Raw genomic sequence first — 19,893 nt, 5'->3', positions numbered from 1 at the left:
CAGTAACCATTAGCTATACCCCAGAATATACATATATTTTGCAGTATATCTATCTATCTATCTATCTATCTATCTATCGTCTATTTATCCTCTATCATCTATCTATCTATCTATCTATTTATTGTCTGTCTATCTATCTATCTATTTATTGTCTATCTATCTATCTATCAATCGTCTATCTATAATCTATCTATCTATCTATTTATTGTCTATCTATCATCTATCTATCCCTGCATTTATCAATAGATATCTATCTATCCCTCAATCTTTCATCTATCTATCTATTTTGATTTGATCTCTTTAGGGAGAAGTGAGACCCATAGTATTACAGCATTACACATTATAGAAATCTTCTCCCAAAGTCTTGTCCCTACTGACTATGCCTTACCTTGTGCACTTTTTCATCTCCAATTTGTACCTCTATGTTAGCCTCCCATCCACATAGACTGTAAGCTCTATGGGACAGGGACCTCCTTCCAGCGCCGATTCTAATGAAGACGCCGCCTGAGGCGGCTCCTTAAATGCCGCCCCTCCCCTCGCAGAAACACTAGTGCGGAGAGCGCAACTGCGCTCTCTCGCACTAGTAAAGCCGAATTTCCGGTTTCAAAACCGGAAATTCGGCTCTTTAAAGTGACAGGAGCGGCTTTTTGCCGCCCCTGGAAACTTATCTGGCGCTGCCGCCTGAGGCGAGCGCCTCAGCTCGCCTCATTGGCGGAGCGCACCTGCCTCCTTCCCACTATGTCTCTTACCACATAGCACTTTAGCTCTTTGTCCTACGATTCTGTATATATTTATTATGTGACTTGTCTCCCCCATGGATGCTTTTATATATTTTTATATATTGTACTTTTATGCACTGTACAGTGCAGCGGCTCCTTAACAGCCCTTTACAAATAAAGTTATACATACATACATACAAGTGTAAACCTCTATTTATATTTAAAAACCTCTGTTTATATTTAGGAGGTATTTAAACAAAATACACATCCCCCGGAGCTGAGACTGAAATCTCCCCATTATTCCAAATTTGTACAGACAAGGGACATGGTGAGGGCAGACTGTGGAAGCGGCTAAGTGGATATAGGAGTTGCCAAATGTCCCAAGTGTTATTAAGAAAATGTGGGGAGTTCCATGTCTGCAAGCACAGGGACAATGTACAGTGACAAGAGCAGGGACCGACTCACCATCTGTTTGATTGAAGCTTCGGTGGTTGGGCTTCTCTTATCAGGTGCTCCACCGGATTGATCTGCATATGCTAAAAGTTAAAAATATATATATATCAGGCCCATCAAACATGTCTAGAAATTATTTATTTAATCTATAGAAAGTTATTTTTTGCTGGAAATAGCAAAACACCCCAAATTCCTCCCATTCTGATATAGAACCTCTGCTGCTCAATGTATAAAATAAAGTAGCCACAATTGTTGTGATTCACTTACGTTGTTTTCCCTCGGCCATTTTGATGGCAGTTATCCCCAGCGACCAGATGTCACACTGCAAAAGACACACCAAAGAGCATTAGAAGGAGAGAATTGGGTTAGTGGGTGTTTAATAAAAAAAGTAAAAAGGTTACACATATACAATTCCTTTTTAGAAACATATACATATATTATCATGGGTGCAAAAGTACACGCCATTCTCCTTAGCTCAATTATGGCCAAAATAGAACAGAATACAACTTATAGCCCAATGCAACCTCTAGTAAATGAACACATCATGGTATATGTAAAAGTGAAAAAATGCTTTATTATATATAAACGTGTATACAGCAATACATCTCCATTACTGCAGTTACAGTACATAACACTAGTGTCACAATGCAAATGAGCAAATATATTAAAGCAGACACATTGTGCAAAAAGTTAAGAAACCCAACGTTTCAGAAAAAAGCCTTTCTCTCCATGAGAAAATGACTGCTTCTATGTCCCATTAACACTGATAAGTAAATGCTCCATGTTGTTACAAGTATTAGAAGTACAACATACTTTGGTGTTGTATGCCAGGCGCTGGCCCTTTTGCCTTATGGCCTCGGGAGCCATCCAATGTGAAGTCCCGTCCGCTTCGTGGCACAACCCAGTCTGCGGGTCCAGGTCCCAGCTGTTTCCAAAGTCGACTGAAATGACAGATAGAATCTATTAATGCAAAATAACTTGTTTAACCACAATAAGATAGAAACCTGAATTATGAAACCCCCTGACTCCATATTCACAGAAGCTCCCCACCATCCATCACTCTTATAACTGTAAGTTTTACTCACTGATCTTCACTTTGGCCGTCTCTGTGAGCATGATGTTCAGGCTCTTGATGTCTCTATGAACGGCCCGGCTCTTGTGAATGTGGTGCAGCCCCTGGGGAGATTGAGATGAAGGTTATTAGACTATAACAGACATAAGACTAAACATTCCCAACAAAGAGATAAATCTGCCTTACCTTTAAAACCTCCTTGCAGACATAGCTAATCCAGGTCTCCTTCAGGGATTGGCCATTGGTCTTGCTGATGAGGTTGTAGAGAGAGCCTCCACCACAGTACTCGAGGACAATCTGCAATATATAGAAATTATTTAAGGTCATGTATTCTATCACTTCCAGTGGAGATTGCTTTGGCACAAGAGGAAAGAACACGATACAGTAAATCATTTCTTACTTCCAAGAGCTCCGATGAGCACTCCGTGAGTGGAGCCCTGTAGTAGGCTCCATAGTAAGAGGCGATGTTCTTGTGGTTGCTGAATTGCTGGAGAAACTTCAGCTCCCTGCAGACTGACTCTTCATCCTGGAGTGGAATAATAGAAATCCCTTTAGCTCACATAGGCAACTACACAAATAGGATTGATATATAGTGATTGGAATTATAAAGATACAGTACTCGGCTGATGTTGGCGATCTTCACCGCTACCATGCCTTTACGATGGTGTCGTCCCTGTAATACAGACAAAAGGGTTGACTTATATACAAGTAGGAAAGAGAGGGTCTAATGCAGCCCCCAAACCAAACGCTTGATATGTCTGCCTAAATCATTGTGTGATTGTGTCTAGTGATCACAATCTTGTTCAGTTCCCCTACTCTCTAGGAAGTGGTTGGTCCCTTACCTTGTAGACGTCTCCGGTGCCACCTTCTCCAAGAAGCAAATCCTTGGTCAGCCGACCATCAGGAGGCTGGAAAATTAAATAGAAAAAAAGAAAGATTTTATTGATAACATAATATTCCCCAGGGTACTAAACATGTCTCACTTCCGGCAGTAGCGGCAAGTGTTTTACCCTCCTTTCTACTCACCTTATAAATCTCGGAGAGGGGTCTGGATTCCACCTGTGGCTGAAGGAGAAGAGAAAGATTCTATTACATTCTATACTTTATCTGTATACAACAAAACCCCAAATTCAGATAAAACAGTAGCAGTTGCCTTACCTTCCTCCAGGGGGTGCAGAATGTCATTGCGCCCAAGTTTTTTAGCTCTTAAAAGAGCTGTTGGGTTATAAAGAAGATATCAGCTGACGTCAAAGGATGATGTTTTTTCCAAACGCCAAAAATCAGATGGAATATGGCTGAATATCTCTATAAAACAATCGCTGTGAAATCACTCGGAAATTCAGTCTGAAAATCGATTCGAAGACGCTATGAAAACGCTTCGTCGCTTGGAAATTTCACTGTTTGGGGACACAGAAAGAAAGAAGAGATTGTGAGCTCACATGCACCAGCCCTCTCTGCTATACATATCAGGATTCACTGCCTTATATAAGTATTCACACCCTCAATCAATTCTCCCATTGTACCAAAAACAAACCCTAAACTTATATATATTGTGGCATTTCCCTGTATTGGCATCATTCATTCTTCCCTCTATTACAGGAATCCCCAACCTTTTGGACCCATGAGCAACATTCAGAAGTAAAAGGAGTTGGGGAGCAACACTAGCATGAAAAATGTTCTTGGGGTGCCACATAAGAGCTGTGATTGGCCATTTGGTAGCCCTATGTGGATTGTCAACCTACATTGATGCTCTGTTTAGCAGTGCACCTGGTATCTATACAACCAAAACTTGCCTCCAAGCCTGGAATTCAAAAACAAGCACCTGCTTTGAGGCCACTGGGAGCAACATCCAAGGGGTTGGAGAGCAACATGTTGCTCACGAGTTACTGGTTGGGGGCCACTGCTCTATTATAATATAAGGCCCAGTCCCTGCTGAAATGCAGCCTCTCAACACCATGATATCACAGTAAAAGGACTAGTACAGGCTGCAGGTCTGACAAGAGATGCTGGGATTTATAGGTTAGTAACAGTTAGAAGACTACAGGCTGCAGGTCTGACAAGGGATGCTGGGATTTGTACTATAAGGTACAGGTCTGACAAGGGATGCTGGGATTTGTACTATAAGCTGCAGGTCTGACAAGGGATGCTGGGATTTGTACCATAAGTTATTGGTCTGACAAGGGATGCTGGGATTTGTACTATAAGCTACAGGTCTGACAAGGGATGCTGGGATTTGTACTACAGGCTACAGGTCTGACAAGGGATGCTGGGATTTGTACTATAGGCTACAGGTCTGACAAGGGATGCTGGGATTTGTACTACAGGCTACAGGTCTGACAAGGAATGCTGGGATTTGTAGGTCAGTAATAGTTAGAAGACCACAAGCTGCTGGTCTGACAATGGATGCTGGGATTTGTAGTTCATTAAGAGCTAAAAGACCACAGGCTGCAGGTCTGACAAGGGATGCTGGGATTTGTAGGTCAGTAACAGTTAGAAGACTACAGGCTGCTGGTCTGACAAGGAATGCTGGGACTTGTTGGTCAGTAACAGTTAGAAGACTACAGGCTGCAGGTCTGACAAGGGATGCTGGGATTTGTAGTTCAGTAACAGTTAGAAGACTACAGGCTGCAGGTCTGACAAGGGATGCTGGGATTTATAGGTCAGTAACAGCTAAAAGACCACAGGCTGCAGCTCTGACGAGGGATGCTGGGATTTGTAGTTCAGTAACAGTTAGAAGACCACAAGCTGCAGGTGTGACAAGGGATGCTGGGATTTGTACTATAGGCTGCAGGTCTGACAAGGGATGCTGGGATTTGTACTATAGGCTACAGGTCTGACAAGGGATGCTGGGATTTGTACTATAGGCTACAGGTCTGACAAGAGATGCTGGGACTTGTGGGTCAATAACAGTTAGAAGACCACAAGCTGCAGGTCTGACAAGGGATGCTGGGATTTTTACTATAGGCTACAGGTCTGACAAGGGATGCTGGGATTTGTACTATAGGCTACAGGTCTGACAAGAGATGCTGGGACTTGTGGGTCAGTAACAGTTAGAAGACCACAAGCTGCAGGTCTAACAAGGGATGCTGGGATTTGTACTATAGGCTACAGGTCTGACAAGGGATTCTGGGATTTGTAGGTCGGTAATAGTTAGAAGACCACAAGCTGCTGGTCTGACAATGGATGCTGGGATTTGTAGTTCATTAAGAGCTAAAAGACCACAGGCTGCAGGTCTGACAAGGGATGCTGGGATTTGTAGGTCAGTAACAGTTAGAAGACTACAGGCTGCTGGTCTGACAAGGAATGCTGGGACTTGTTGGTCAGTAACAGTTAGAAGACTACAGGCTGCAGGTCTGACAAGGGATGCTGGGATTTGTAGTTCAGTAACAGTTAGAAGACTACAGGCTGCAGGTCTGACAAGGGATGCTGGGATTTATAGGTCAGTAACAGCTAAAAGACCACAGGCTGCAGCTCTGACAAGGGATGCTGGGATTTGTAGTTCAGTAACAGTTAGAAGACCACAAGCTGCAGGTGTGACAAGGGATGCTGGGATTTGTACTATAGGCTGCAGGTCTGACAAGGGATGCTGGGATTTGTACTATCGGCTACAGGTCTGACAAGAGATACTGGGATTTTTACTACAGACTGCAGGTCTGACAAGGGATTCTGGGATTTGTAGGTCAGTAATAGTTAGAAGACCACAAGCTGCTGGTCTGACAATGGATGCTGGGATTTGTAGTTCATTAAGAGCTAAAAGGCCACAGGCTGCAGGTCTGACAAGGGATGCTGGGATTTGTAGGTCAATAACAGTTAGAAGACTACAGGCTGCTGGTCTGACAAGGAATGCTGGGACTTGTTGGTCAGTAACAGTTAGAAGACTACAGGCTGCAGGTCTGACAAGGGATGCTGGGATTTGTAGTTCAGTAACAGTTAGAAGACTACAGGCTGCAGGTCTGACAAGGGATGCTGGGATTTATAGGTCAGTAACAGCTAAAAGACCACAGGCTGCAGCTCTGACAAGGGATGCTGGGATTTGTAGTTCAGTAACAGTTAGAAGACCACAAGCTGTAGGTGTGACAAGGGATGCTGGGATTTGTACTATAGGCTGCAGGTCTGACAAGGGATGCTGGGATTTGTACTATAGGCTACAGGTCTGACAAGGGATGCTGGGATTTGTACTATAGGCTACAGGTCTGACAAGAGATGCTGGGACTTGTGGGTCAATAATAGTTAGAAGACCACAAGCTGCAGGTCTGACAAGGGATGCTGGGATTTGTACTATAGGCTACAGGTCTGACAAGGGATGCTGGGATTTGTACTACAGACTGCAGGTCTGACAAGGGATGCTGGGATTTGTAGTTCAGTAACAGTTAGAAGACTACAGGCTGCAGGTCTGACAAGGGATGCTGGGATTTATAGGTCAGTAACAGCTAAAAGACCACAGGCTGCAGCTCTGACAAGGGATGCTGGGATTTGTAGTTCAGTAACAGTTAGAAGACCACAAGCTGTAGGTGTGACAAGGGATGCTGGGATTTGTACTATAGGCTGCAGGTCTGACAAGGGATGCTGGGATTTGTACTATAGGCTACAGGTCTGACAAGGGATGCTGGGATTTGTACTATAGGCTACAGGTCTGACAAGAGATGCTGGGACTTGTGGGTCAATAATAGTTAGAAGACCACAAGCTGCAGGTCTGACAAGGGATGCTGGGATTTGTACTATAGGCTACAGGTCTGACAAGGGATGCTGGGATTTTTACTATAGGCTACAGGTCTGACAAGGGATGCTGAGATTTTTACTATAGGCTACAGGTCTGACAAGGGATGCTGGGATTTGTACTATAGGCTACAGGTCTGACAAGGGATGCTGGGATTTGTACTATAGGCTACAGGTCTGACAAGGGATGCTGGGACTTTCAGGACATGAGTAACAGTGACTGGGAAGTTGCAACTCTAAAACTTTTTCCTTTAAAGCTATTTAAGAGGTCAGTTTTATATACAAAGTAAGATGCAAAGAGAAATATGAATATTAATAGTATTGGAGGAGAAACAGCAAGTGGCCAACTGTCACTCCAAACATTGGGTGACCCATGTTATATGGGAACATGGGGGATTTCAGACTTTTGCCCTTAGTAATTGCTGAACTTTTACTGAAACGCTTTTTAATAAGTACATTTTATATACAAAGTGAGATACAGAGAGAAATATGAATATTAATAGCATTAGAGGTGAAACCTGAACACCAGGTTCAGCGGTCCCAAACTGTATGGTATCCTCAGGGGAGTGAAGAGTAAAAGATTCAGAGGGAATAAAGACCTTGCTGCTAGGAACATAACCAGGCTGTGAAATCTTCTCCTGATGCCTTTTCATTAATCTGGGATCCACCTGTATAGCTAGGTGCATTTAAGGGGATCTAAAGTCTAAAATAGAATAATGCTAAAAAATGCTGTATTTTGTATACTAAACATAAACATGAACTTACTGCACCAGAAGTCTAATTAAACAAATGATTTATGTTTTCAAGGTTGGCAGCAGGAGGTCACCATCTTGTAACTTTGTTATACATCTTTGCAAGACATGTCGATCGAGCAGGTTTAAAAATCCCATCAGATCGCGGCCCCATCTGTTCATAGGTGCGGTCCTGCGATCCGACTGCCCGTTTTGGCAGCACTATGATCCGATCGTTGGGCCCTAGGTCCCACGATCGCATCAGAGCGATATTGCCCACCTCAAAGTGGGCATGTCGGGGAGATATCCGCTTGTTTGGCGACATTGCCAAACAAGCAGATCTCTCTCTGTATGGCCAGCTTAGACAGGATAGAAATTAACTGGTTCTTATATAAACTGACTAGTTTCTATCCCTGTTTTGGACCTGTCAGGTATTTGCCTAATATAGATGGTTCATGTACTGTTAGAGAAGGTCCTTAGATAGGATAGGAATTGGCTTGTTTATATATGAACTAGTTTCTATCCCTGTACTGGACCTCATATGAAGTCGAGGTAAAACAGCTGAACACAGTATGAAGGATTTCACACAAATTTATATATATATATATATATATATATATATAATTAAGTACTGACTCTAAAAATGGCAGAAATATGTCCTTTAATGAGTTTCAAATTAGTTTCTATCTATTTAACATACCAAAAGGTTAATATATTGTGAGGGCCTTTACAGACTAGACTAGAGTCTATCCTTATTTTGGACCTTACTTTGAAGGTCCCTGTACTGGATGGTATTTAGCTTTGTCAGTATAGACTGGACTAATTCCTATACTTTCCTGGTACCTCACCACTAGAGGCATTAGGTCCTTTCTGAGGATAGAAACTAGCTCACTGCCATGTGAATCGTCTTTTTCCTATCTGCTAAAGGGACGGTCCTTTGCGGCACAACAACAAAGTTGTACTAGTATCTAAGATCTTATTGGTCAACCATCTGTCTTGTAAGTATTATAATTATAACTCTTGCAGCTGTAATAATAATGTTTCTACATTCATATCTGAGGTGCTCAAACAGATGTCTGTGTTTGACGTGATTTCTAAACGTATTCATCAAAGGAAGGGGTGAATTCGATGTCAACTTGCAGTCCTCACGTGATCGGAAAAGCCGTGGCTCTTAGGTTCATCTGGACGCGGAAATGACGTACCAAGAGGTGGTGAATTTGCCGGGCAAGATGGTGCTGGGAAGTTTTCTGTATCGGGCGCTATTCCAAAGGGCTTCTATCTTAATGCTTAGCAAAGTGATCGGCGCACTGCTGTTCGCGTGGGCGTTTGACCAGGGGGCGGATGCTCTGTATCAGGCCCGGACTGGCAATCTATGGGTTCTGGCAAATGCCAGAGGGGCTGCTATAAGGTCCCATAGAAAGTCAGTATTTAGTGGGCTGGTGGGGGCTGTTTGGGCCTCTATGTGGGCTGATTGGGCCTCTGTGTACCTGAAATGCCAGGGCCTATTTTAATTCTCAGTCCGGACCTGCTCTGTATGATCATCTTAACAGAGGGGTAAGGACAAGCCGTGGGCAGACATTGAGGCCCAAGGACACCAAAGGGTCACCAGATCTTGTGCTGCCACAATATCATTCATTAATGTGGAAATATAGCAAATAACCATGTATAAATTCTGCTGCAATTTTATTTGCTCTTTAGCTAGGAAGGCTTGCTATGTTCCTTGCCTCTTATGTGATATTCTCTGCCACATCTGCTGATTTCTCTATTATTGGCCAAGAGACCAGCTTCATGCTCAGCCAATGTGATGCTTAGTAGTGATGCCTTTAGGGAAGTTGCTGGGAAAAGTCACGTGTTAGTGTTGTCCTTAAAGGAGAAGTAAAAGTGGATTCACTGGGGTAGGGGACTAAGTGGTTAGAACCGGCGAACCCCCGAATCCTTTGTGAAAGATTCGGCCGAGTGAATCCGAGTTTGCATATGCAAATTAGGCATGGGAAAACATTTTTTACTTGACAAAAAGTCACACGTTTCTCCCTGCCCCTAATTTGCATATGCAAATTATGATTTGGTTCGGTTCCTGCTGAAAAAGGCCGAATCCTGGATTCGGTGCATCCCTAGTATTCTAGTCCCTTACCTTTTACCCTTGTCCATTTCTCCCCTGAAAAAATTACCTGCCTCAGATATTGTACTTAGGGTTGCCACCTGGCCGGTATTTTACCTGCCTGACCAATAAAAATGATGCTTGATAATTACTAATTCCAAAAAAGGTGGCAACCATACTTGTACTTGGCAACTGCAATTGGCATGGAAAAATGTTTCTCAATTTATCTCAAACTATGTGAACTTAATAAAACCTAATACTATGCATCCACTTCAGTCTGAGGGCATTTTGATATTAGGGATGCACCTAATCCACTATTTTGGATTCGGCCAAACCCCCGAATCCTTCTCAAAAGATTCTGTAAAATATCGAGCCAAATCCTTATTTGCATATGCAAATTAGGGGTGGGAAGGGGAGAACAGTTTTTACTTCCTTGTTTTGTGACAAAAAGTCACACGATTTCCCTCGCAAACCCTAATGTGCGTATGCAAATTCAGATTTGGTTCGGCCAGGCAGAAGCATTCGGCCAAATCCTGCTGAAAAAGGCCAAATCCCCAGGCACCGCCAGGGACTTTTTTCATGCGCCATAACTTTTTTTACATTTGAATGTGGCCCATGGGAAAAAAGTTGAGGACCTCTGCCCTTTAGCTTCTCAGGTGTTCACTCTTGTTCTTTGAGTTACGATTACCCTTACTGGCACCAGTCTTACTTCTTCTTTTCTCTCTCTGCTGTAGAAATTATGGGATCACATCAAACACAAGAACTAGCAGTCAGAAGAATTGACGTACCAGACTGATGCATAAAGAAAAAGCCTGGCCCATCATCCAGGGAGAATAGCAGACTCCCCTACAAGAACATTCCCCTGAAATTCTGCAGACTGTTCCTTGAGATGTATTTATCATGAGTTCGCTCTGCGTCTGTTTAATACAACTCATCGTAAAGTCTCTTTAATAAAACCGTCTGCTGAGATGGATTTAAATATTTGTTGTTGTGGCAGTGAATGATGTGTTGTTGCTGTAAACACACTGCCATTTATATAGCCTTTCTCATTACCTCTCACATGACTTGAGACTAGAATGGGAAAACTAAATATTGTCAGTGTGACTGTGTGGATTTTACAGACATAGGTAGGCCAAACGAAACTATGCATGTGTATGGGTGCCGTAAGATCAATACAACAACGGAAGCACAACGTTTTCAGAACATTGTAGATGTTCCGAATCACTGTCAGGCAATTTCCCTTGGTCTCTATTTTAAATAAGAATTTTTTTTTCCTACCTGACTGATGGTTCTTTTGAAACAGTTCCTTGTAGCTGATAACTAACCCAGCACCAATGCATGGTAATGGCAAAAATGTATAAGGTTAGGCTCATAGGGCATTTGAGCACAACCACATAATGTTCAGGTACTCCAACTAGTGCTGGTACTTTGTGGTGTTGTGCTCAAATTGCAGGGGGTTGCCATCCCCAGAGGCCCCTGCACCAGGCTATATGGTAAAGGCCCAGGTCTGCTTGTGAAAACAAGTTTTTGCTATATATTACATTTGGCCCACTAAGTGTCAAAACACCCCATCTGCAGCTGTCACCATTCCTAATGCTCTTTCATGACAAGGACTCTGGCTATTAAACAACAAAGATAGGGCCACAGGACACAATGGGGCAAATTTACTAAAGGGCGAAGTGACTAATGGCGAAAATTCGCAGGCGTGACGTCATTTCGGTACTTCGCCGATTTACTAACGGGCGTAGAGGTAACTTTGCTAGCGAAGGAGACTGATGCTGGTGCTCATTTGCACTCAATCGCCAGGCGAAGTTGCGCTCTGGCGAAGGGATGTAACCCTTGCGCCAGACTTGCCTTCGTCATCTCAGACCAGGCGAAGTGCAATAGAGTAGATAGGGCTTTCTGAAAATTTAGTCCCAAAAAATGCTGGCGTAAACTATACACTGGGCTCATGTGTAGGGCATTATAACAACTATTTTCCTTTATTAAGCTTCCCTAATGTAATGTGCTTGCTGCAACATATATATGTCCATTCAACTTTAACTTCCCGCCGTATGCAAATTAGCCAACGCTAGCGCAACTTTGCTCTGCTTGCCGAATTAACGCTATCGCAACTTCGCCCTGGATGCAACTTTGCATGTTAGTGAATTAGCGTTGTCTGAGTGAATTTTCATCTGGCGAAGTGTTGCGCTGCCTGCGAAGCCGTCGCTGGCAAATTTTCGGTGCTTAGTAAATTTTCCCCAATATCAGTAACTCACCACGTAGAGCAGCTGATCCAGCTGTACCAGACTTTCCACTTAGGGAACGGATAAACCAATAGAAAACCAAAGGGGGCATCCAGGCACTTGGAAAAACTCCACAAGGGCCACCAATAATATAAAAAAATGTATGTTTATTGTAGAATCATACTCGTGGACCTCTGTGCAAACTTAAGCGTTAATATATGTTAAATTAGAAACACTAGTATTTCCCAGGTAAAGGCTCCTTTACAATAGGAATTGCTTACTTTTATTGCCCCAGCATGCCTCTTCCAATTCTTTCCCGTGCAGCAACTTCTGCTCAGATAAGTGTTGTGACATCAGGAGCCTGCAAGTAAATAAATGGGCTGGAAAACCAAGATCACTTCTCATGTTACCCCCCCCCCCCCGTAATAGGGTTAGCCTTTTGGTCATATATTACATCCACTGCTACATTAGTCTGGCCTTGGATTTAGAATCATTGCCCGGCTGAGAGTCCCAGACAAACTGAACCCAAATCAGCACACATGCAAAGCAGACAAACCTTTAGCTACAGTTTTCTGTTCTGGATAACAGGTCTGTACCTTAAAAACATTAACGTGCTGCCTCCCAGTTCCTTTTACCTCCACCTCCCACGGCTCTAGTATACTTTAGCTTTGTACCTTTACATAGTCACAGATCCCTCAAAAGACATTTAAAGGGGTTGTTCACCTTTAAATTAACTTTTAGTACGATATAGAGAGTGATATTCTGAGACAATTTGGAACTGGTTTTCATTATTTTCATGATGAAGTGCCAGAATGAGGCATGAAATGCGTCAGGTGACTAGACACGTGATAGTTTAACCAAAGGTCTCAAGATGGATAACTGTTCATGTTTTTAATACAAACTTGGCAATACATTTTTTCTTTTTATTTCACCCATGGCTTGGTAAGGCTCCCGTTCATCTCCTACTCTACTGAACGTCACTGATTTAGGCTAGAACGGAGTCCAGTAGGCGGGAGACCACTGAACAGGTAAAGCTACAAAACCGGTTGACATGTAAGTGTTCTAAAGCTAACTTCATTTTTTTCATGCACTGATTTGAATAAGAGACGGGAATATGAATCGGAGAGGCCTGAAGAGAAAGATGAGTAACATATAGTAACACTAACAATAAATGTGTAGCCTTACAGAACATTTGTTTTTAGATGGGGTCAGTGACCCCAATTTGAAAGCTGGAAAGAGTCAGAATTAAAGGGCAAATAATTAAAAAACTTTAGAAAAGAAATAATGACCAATTCGAAAGTTGCTTAGACTCTATAACATACTAAATGTTAACTTGAAGGTGAACCACCCCTTTAATTTCCTCAAATTTTTCATTAAGGGATGCATTATCCATTATTTATTTTAGAGACACCATCCCATATACCTTAAGCAAGTTAGGCACGTTCTCATCAAGATCCTGGTAATAACTGGGTTGTTGCTGGAAAATGTTTCCTTGATACAGAGCATTTGAAGCATACAGTGTTTTGAAGCATACATCACAATGAAAGATGAAACAAATTATGAGCTGGCAGGAAGCTGGAAATCACATGCTATGTTTCCTGCTTTACTCAAATATAAATCATAACTCGCATGGCAAATAGATGACGAGACACAAAGTCAAGTGTTAAAATATTTATTTACTTTTCAATTGTATATGTTTATTTTCTTGAAAGGAAAGTAACTATACACAGTTTATAATAATTAAAATATTATCTTGAATTTTTTTTAATCGGGAGGCTACAGATAATTAACAAGTTTTAACCTGCGCCAAAACGAGTGTTACTAAATACTGGCTATTTAGTGTTCTTTCAGGTCTCTTCGCTGCCACAAAGCCTGTGGGAGCATGCACAGTTGTGCCCAGCCAGGAATCAGCTTGAACTGTGCATGCTCCCATCTGCGGTCAGACCTGAAAGAACAAGAACGTCCAGAAGATGGCGCCCTGGAACTCCACTGCACTGTTCTGCAGTGCAAACCACTGTTCAGGGTTTTTTTCAGGGGCTTCTTTTTAACTAAGACACAGCTTGGAGATGGAGAGGCGAGGGGGGCAATCCATTGTATAAATGCAGTACATCTGTAAGGGCTATAGAGGAGCATTTTTAGAGTAACTACCTTCAAAAATGTTAACAGTAGAGAATGAAGGGTTGTGGCCATCAATAAATACAAAAAAAGCAAATTCAGCATTGTTTAACTATAATCTTCTGCAGCAGAGCAGAATTTCTCATTCCAAAAAGAACACAGATATCCAAGATGCCAAACAGATAGTTGTTGTACAAGATTTTCCCCAAAGACAGAGGGGGTAATGTGGTGTTCCTTTAATAAACAGACACAATTAAACAAATATGCAATGAATGAAAGATTTATTGCATTCAGTGATATTATGTTGAGGCCCCTTGGACTCCTTGTGTGTCGACAAGAAGGCGAGGAAGACATAGCGATGAAGCTCATTTTGCACTTTCTGCACAGGAGGAGGAAAGGGATAGTGGCAGTCATATCTCCTTGAAGCACTGCTCAAAAAAAAAAGAGTCTAGACATTTTTGTAGTGACTCGTTAAATATCACCTGAAGTTTTAGAAACAGAACGCGAATAGTAAGAACACTGGTCAAGTGCATAGTTGCTACATTTAACACAAAATGATTTTATTATAGACAACGGTAATAGTAGAATGCCTCAAAAACACACAGAGGGATTGTATATGGGGAAAAGGGAACTCCTTCTCTAAAAAAAAACAAAAAAAAAACATTGTACAGCAATCATTACCCTGGACAAAATGCATTGTTTCTCACACACGGTGCTTAATTGTATCCATTCACTGGGTTGGAGTTATCATCTTCCTTCCCTATTAGGCAACTCCAGCGATAGATTTGGCCGTAAGCACACAAAATGTATTATCTACCGATGTTTTGCAGTCAGCTGTGAAGCACTGCCTGTTCTAACTGGTGACAGAAGGCATACACTGAAACTAATGACATTGGTCATTAGTTGGATTCAAGTATTCAAGTATAGCAGAGAAAATGTCCTGTGTGCCATGAGCCTAAGAATTCTATAAATGATTACTACAAATGCTGTTGCATTTTTCCTGTGTAAGTGCAAGTGTATGGCAGCTCTCACTGATATATGTCTGAATACACACTTCTCAAACCTTGCTCCACCAAGTACTTTGGAAGCATAAAAAAACTAAATAAAATTGTAAAATCGGTACAACAGAACATAAACGTTATAATAGACTGGCAACTGAGAGAATTGTAAAATGCCTGCATATGTATATGGGAAAAGCAAAAAGGCAATTCCTCTTAAGAAATGGAAAAAATACATTTTTCAAAGTACATTTATTTTTAATGTATGTCCCTGGACAAAAAGCATTGCTTCTTATATGCACAGAGCTCATTACATTCAGTCAAAAGGGTGGGAACTGGTAGTTTGGTAGGAGCACCGTGGAGCAATAATCTTCTTTCTCTTCTTTAATGGGCCCAGGCTGGTTTATGAAAACCTTTAAAGCAGGAGCACCAGCTCCTTTTGGTTCACAAAAACATTTAAAGTTTTCAGTGAGCAGGAGCACCAGCCCGCAGTATCAGGTAAGTGATTATGACCCCTTACATTCAGCATCCCTAGTGATTTCACACCTTTCCTTCTTATTTTTTTTTTTTTACAAGATTTTATTAATGTATGACATGCAAGGTTTAAAAAAAAATAATAAATAATAATAATTAGTAGTTTGGCACCAGAAGAGGTCATGTGACATGTGCCCCAGTAACCAGCGTAGGTCTTGTGTGATCAAATTAGCTCCTGGAGCACTGGGAGCTGGAGGGGGTACATATACAACAAAGTGCCTTCATACAATACGCTCAGGATACTGGTAAGAACGAAAACAACCACTTGGACTCACCTAATTCAGTCAAACATCTGAAAAAGCATATGTCAACGTTAAAGGGGTACAGACAAATGTCCATATTCATGGACAGAAAACAGAGTCACCTGAATCTGATTCAATGGCAAAGCTGGCATCCTGGGAAGAATAAGAATAGCAGATTAGAATGAAATGCTGTTATACATTTGGGGTTAATATGAGCCAGTGGATAAGTGCACTGACAGAGTAAGTTTGTTTGAACACAAAGACACAGTAGTAGTGAGGTATTACTGCTAGTGCCAACACTGAATGAGATGTGGCATTTCTAGTTAGGGAACGGAAAACAATTTGTGGGGAGATTATACCTGGGGCCATGGCAAACAAATTCTAAAATATACTCAAGCCCTCACTGACAGACCTATAAAAGCGTCTTGCACCAACCTGTCACCAAAAGCGAAGGGAAACACTTCTTGGGAAACGCATATCCGCTTCTAACAGGAAGTGACGCGCCATCACGACACATAAAAACAAATATGAAGACAAGTGTGCGTCTAGGACTATCGGTGCCCAGGACGTCGATCACGGTCTACCAGTAGATCCCTGTAATGTTTCTGGTAGACCGCGACCGACCAGAGAGGAAGGGACGTGGAACACTAGGGCAGTGGCGTAACTAAGGCTCACGAACTGTTTCAGTCAATCCAGCGGGCTCTAGGACCGCTCCTCCACCTAGCTACCACCGTGGCTCCGCCCCTCCCACTCCTCTGTGTTCTAGTGTTGCTGCCGCCTCTGCTGTGTGAGTCTCTAGTCCAGGCCCGTGTCTCCTAACTACCCGACTGTGTCCTGCTACTACCTAATAGGCAAATCACATGCAAAAGCAGCTGATCGTGCATGCGCTAACCAGGTACATCTTGAAAATAAGTCTTGTTTGATTTTTGAAGGCTCAACTCTAAATCCGTGGTATAGATCTGTTTACGTTCAGAGGTTCCCATGGCTAGTTAATTGAGCAGCAATAATGCAAGGATGTGTAACTGCAAAGATGAAGACCCCTTACTTCTTGGGGCATTTTAATGTAATCAGACCAGTTCTAATCTATCATTATCCTGAACCTTTAAAGAAGAATAAGTATGACTGATTGGAGCTATAATAGTAAATACAGCATGTCCGTTTAGGAACTAATATTATTTAGATAAGATGGGCTTTGCCTGGTAGTTGATGGATTCTGTACTTTTTTTTTTAAATGTTAGTGTTTGGTTACAGAGGCAGGCTAAACACTTTGATAATTGCAAATAATACGTTTTCGAGCTGTGGCAGGGTTGATAAAAACAAGGAATCTGTCAGGAACTAAAACCTTTTCATTTGCATAAATATATCTAGAACTGGAGCTGCAATGCTTCTAGAGATATATGTGTGTGTGTTGTGTCCATACAGATATATATATATTTTCTGCACTATAATAGAAACTGTGGGGATGATTTATTCGTTTTTAGCTAATGGGACTGGGTATACCAGTGTTATAAAATGTAGCCATCTTTTTCACATTAATCAAAAAATATATAAATCTTGCTGTATGAGGACAATACAGGGTGAGGAGAGGGGCAACTCTTATACAGGGTACACTAAACTTGAATCTATAAAAGTTGCAGTCAGTGGATACTACCCTGGAGAGTGTTTTACACTGCATATTGCATCACTATCCTCATTGATTTTAAAAGGGATTGCTCACCTTTAAATCCAACCATTTTAAGGGCTTGGGATACTTGTTCTTGTGCCGTACGATAGACAGCCCACTATTTTTATCGACACCTGATGGGGCCAGGTGTCGAGAGTAGATCCCAGGGTAACAGTCTGGGCATCCGTAGCTGATTTGAGGTGAATGCAATTTCAGCATCTTATTGAACAGTAAGGGTGGCAGTGCACGCATTCTCATTCAATGTTTATAGATATAGCAAAGATAATAATAATAAGGGGTTTTAATGGGAATTAGGGTTCCCAGCTATGCAGCTCTAGAATTATGTTATTAGCAAAAGGTAATATCCCTATTAACATATATTTATATACATAAGTAGCTGCTCCTTCTTACGTAACACTTGTACATGTTGCACTGTATATGTATATAGTCTAGATAAAAAACACACATACATACACATATTCAAAAACAAGCACTGGCACTCACTCAATCCTGTGCTGGATCCCAGGTGCTTCTCTTTAATTCAAGCAGTTAGAAGTATTAAAGGCACTCATGGCCATATTAATAAGTGGATTTATTGGAGTTTCACATAATCCACCACATCAACGCATTTCGGTTCTCTCTGAACCATCGTCAGGATACACACGGTCATCACTCCACATATATACTTAAAAAGCACCAATCGGTAAAGAATAGTGGTAAAGCTGTGTAGCATATTTGTATAATAGTGCTAGTAGTTCTGCATGTGCACATCCAAACCTTATAAGGATTGATGCTTTTTAAGTATATAGATGAGGTATATACGGAGTGATGACTTACGTGTGTATTCAAAGAGAACCGAAACACATTGATGTGGGGGATTATGTGAAACTGCAATAATTATTTTGCCCATGAGCGCTTCTAATACTCCTAACTGCTTGAATTAAGAAGAAGCACCCAGGATTCAGCACGGCATTTGGGCGAGTGCCATTGTCGGTTTTGAATATATGTGTGTTTTTTATCTAGAATATATACATATATAGTATGTATAAGTGTTACCAGAGCAGATACTTATGTATATAAATATGTATTCATAGGGTTACTACCTTTTGCTAATAACATAATTCTAGTGGTGGTGCTCATCGTTACATCTCTCTCAATGCACATCTGTATACATAGTTTATTGGTTACATATTCTCTCTCAATTACATATTCTTATATTCAGGGGTGCCAAGCCTGTGGCCTGTCAGCTGCTGTTCAACCACAACTTTTAGTGTCCCCTGACAACACTATTCTAGTGTGGGGTGCAGGGAATTCTAGTTTAAATGCAGCTGTTAAGCCACACAGTGCACATCCCTTTAAAACTTATTATATGTTCTGTGTCCTTGTGTCTGACATATTCCTTCTTGTGGTATGCAATCCAATATTTCCAAATATATCTAGTTTCAAGTTTGTGTGTACCCATAATTGTTTCTGTTTGCCTTTTCTATGCAACTCTTTGAGCTGTCAAATGGGCATCCTTTATGATGCACTGTAGTCCGTACTATAGATTGTACACTTAGCAATGGCAATGATGTATCCTTTCTTTATTGTATTTTAGCCAGAATGATCATTGGCCTATTCCTTTTAGTTTCTCTTTCCTACATTGTCTTATTGTCTTGTATACATCTGAAACATGTACTAAAGTGCTGCAGCATTACTTGTGGTGTTGCGGCTGATTGCTTAAGTGGTTTAAGCTTGCACCAGTGTATGTTGGATTTTGCATTGTACATTCTCTTGATGTTGGCTACTAATGTTAGAACACACAACTATATATATTTATTTGTGGAAATGTCTGTATGAGAATAAAAAATAAATAAATATATATATATATATATATATATATATAGATATATATATATAGATATATATATACACACACACAAACATAAAAAGAGGCATTTTGTGAAAATATTTATATATAAACGCTTGTTCATAGAAAAGATTCTAGTGTTAGTTGTTGCAGTTGTAGCCTTTTCTCTCACATATCTCTCGTGACTGTGGAATGTCAATGCTCATTGCCATCCGTAACTGACTAGTTGGCAGGAATGAAAAATATCCATGTATTCCATGAGGCTGATAAATCCTTTTTAATTCCCAGCTATGTTAATTCATTCACTAAGTAGTCATGTGACCGAGAGGTGAGATGCAAAATCCAAATTCCATCTGAATGAGCAGCACGATCTGGCAACTCCTTTGCCTGTATCGGAGAAACAAGTTAGTAGATTCCTTCGTCGTCTCTTGATCATTTAAAACGTGTGCTGCGCCAAGCCTTCGGAATGCTTATTCTA

General features: G+C 41.4%; 1 protein-coding gene and 1 long non-coding RNA gene across 2 annotated transcripts in view; one reads left to right on the top strand and one right to left on the bottom strand.

Moving 5' to 3' along the window:
* Nucleotides 1–13,670: 13,670 nt before the first annotated feature.
* On the bottom strand, nucleotides 13,671–16,460 carry LOC108715375. Its single transcript, XR_001935504.2, has 2 exons — nucleotides 16,339–16,460; nucleotides 13,671–16,056 (listed from the first exon to the last, which is right to left on the bottom strand). It is a non-coding gene; the product is annotated as an uncharacterized LOC108715375 (long non-coding RNA).
* Nucleotides 16,461–16,698: 238 nt separating this feature from the next.
* mtmr3.L (myotubularin related protein 3 homeolog L) overlaps nucleotides 16,699–19,893 on the top strand; it is a gene marked incomplete at its 5' end in the record, with an annotated part of 52,078 nt that continues 48,883 nt past the window's right edge. The window contains 1 exon segment of the mRNA NM_001086542.1: nucleotides 16,699–16,798.

The sequence above is a fragment of the Xenopus laevis genome, chromosome 1L, assembly GCF_017654675.1.
Source record: "Xenopus laevis strain J_2021 chromosome 1L, Xenopus_laevis_v10.1, whole genome shotgun sequence".
Taxonomy (NCBI): domain Eukaryota; kingdom Metazoa; phylum Chordata; class Amphibia; order Anura; family Pipidae; genus Xenopus; species Xenopus laevis.
This window is presented reverse-complemented; position numbering and strand designations above follow the sequence as displayed.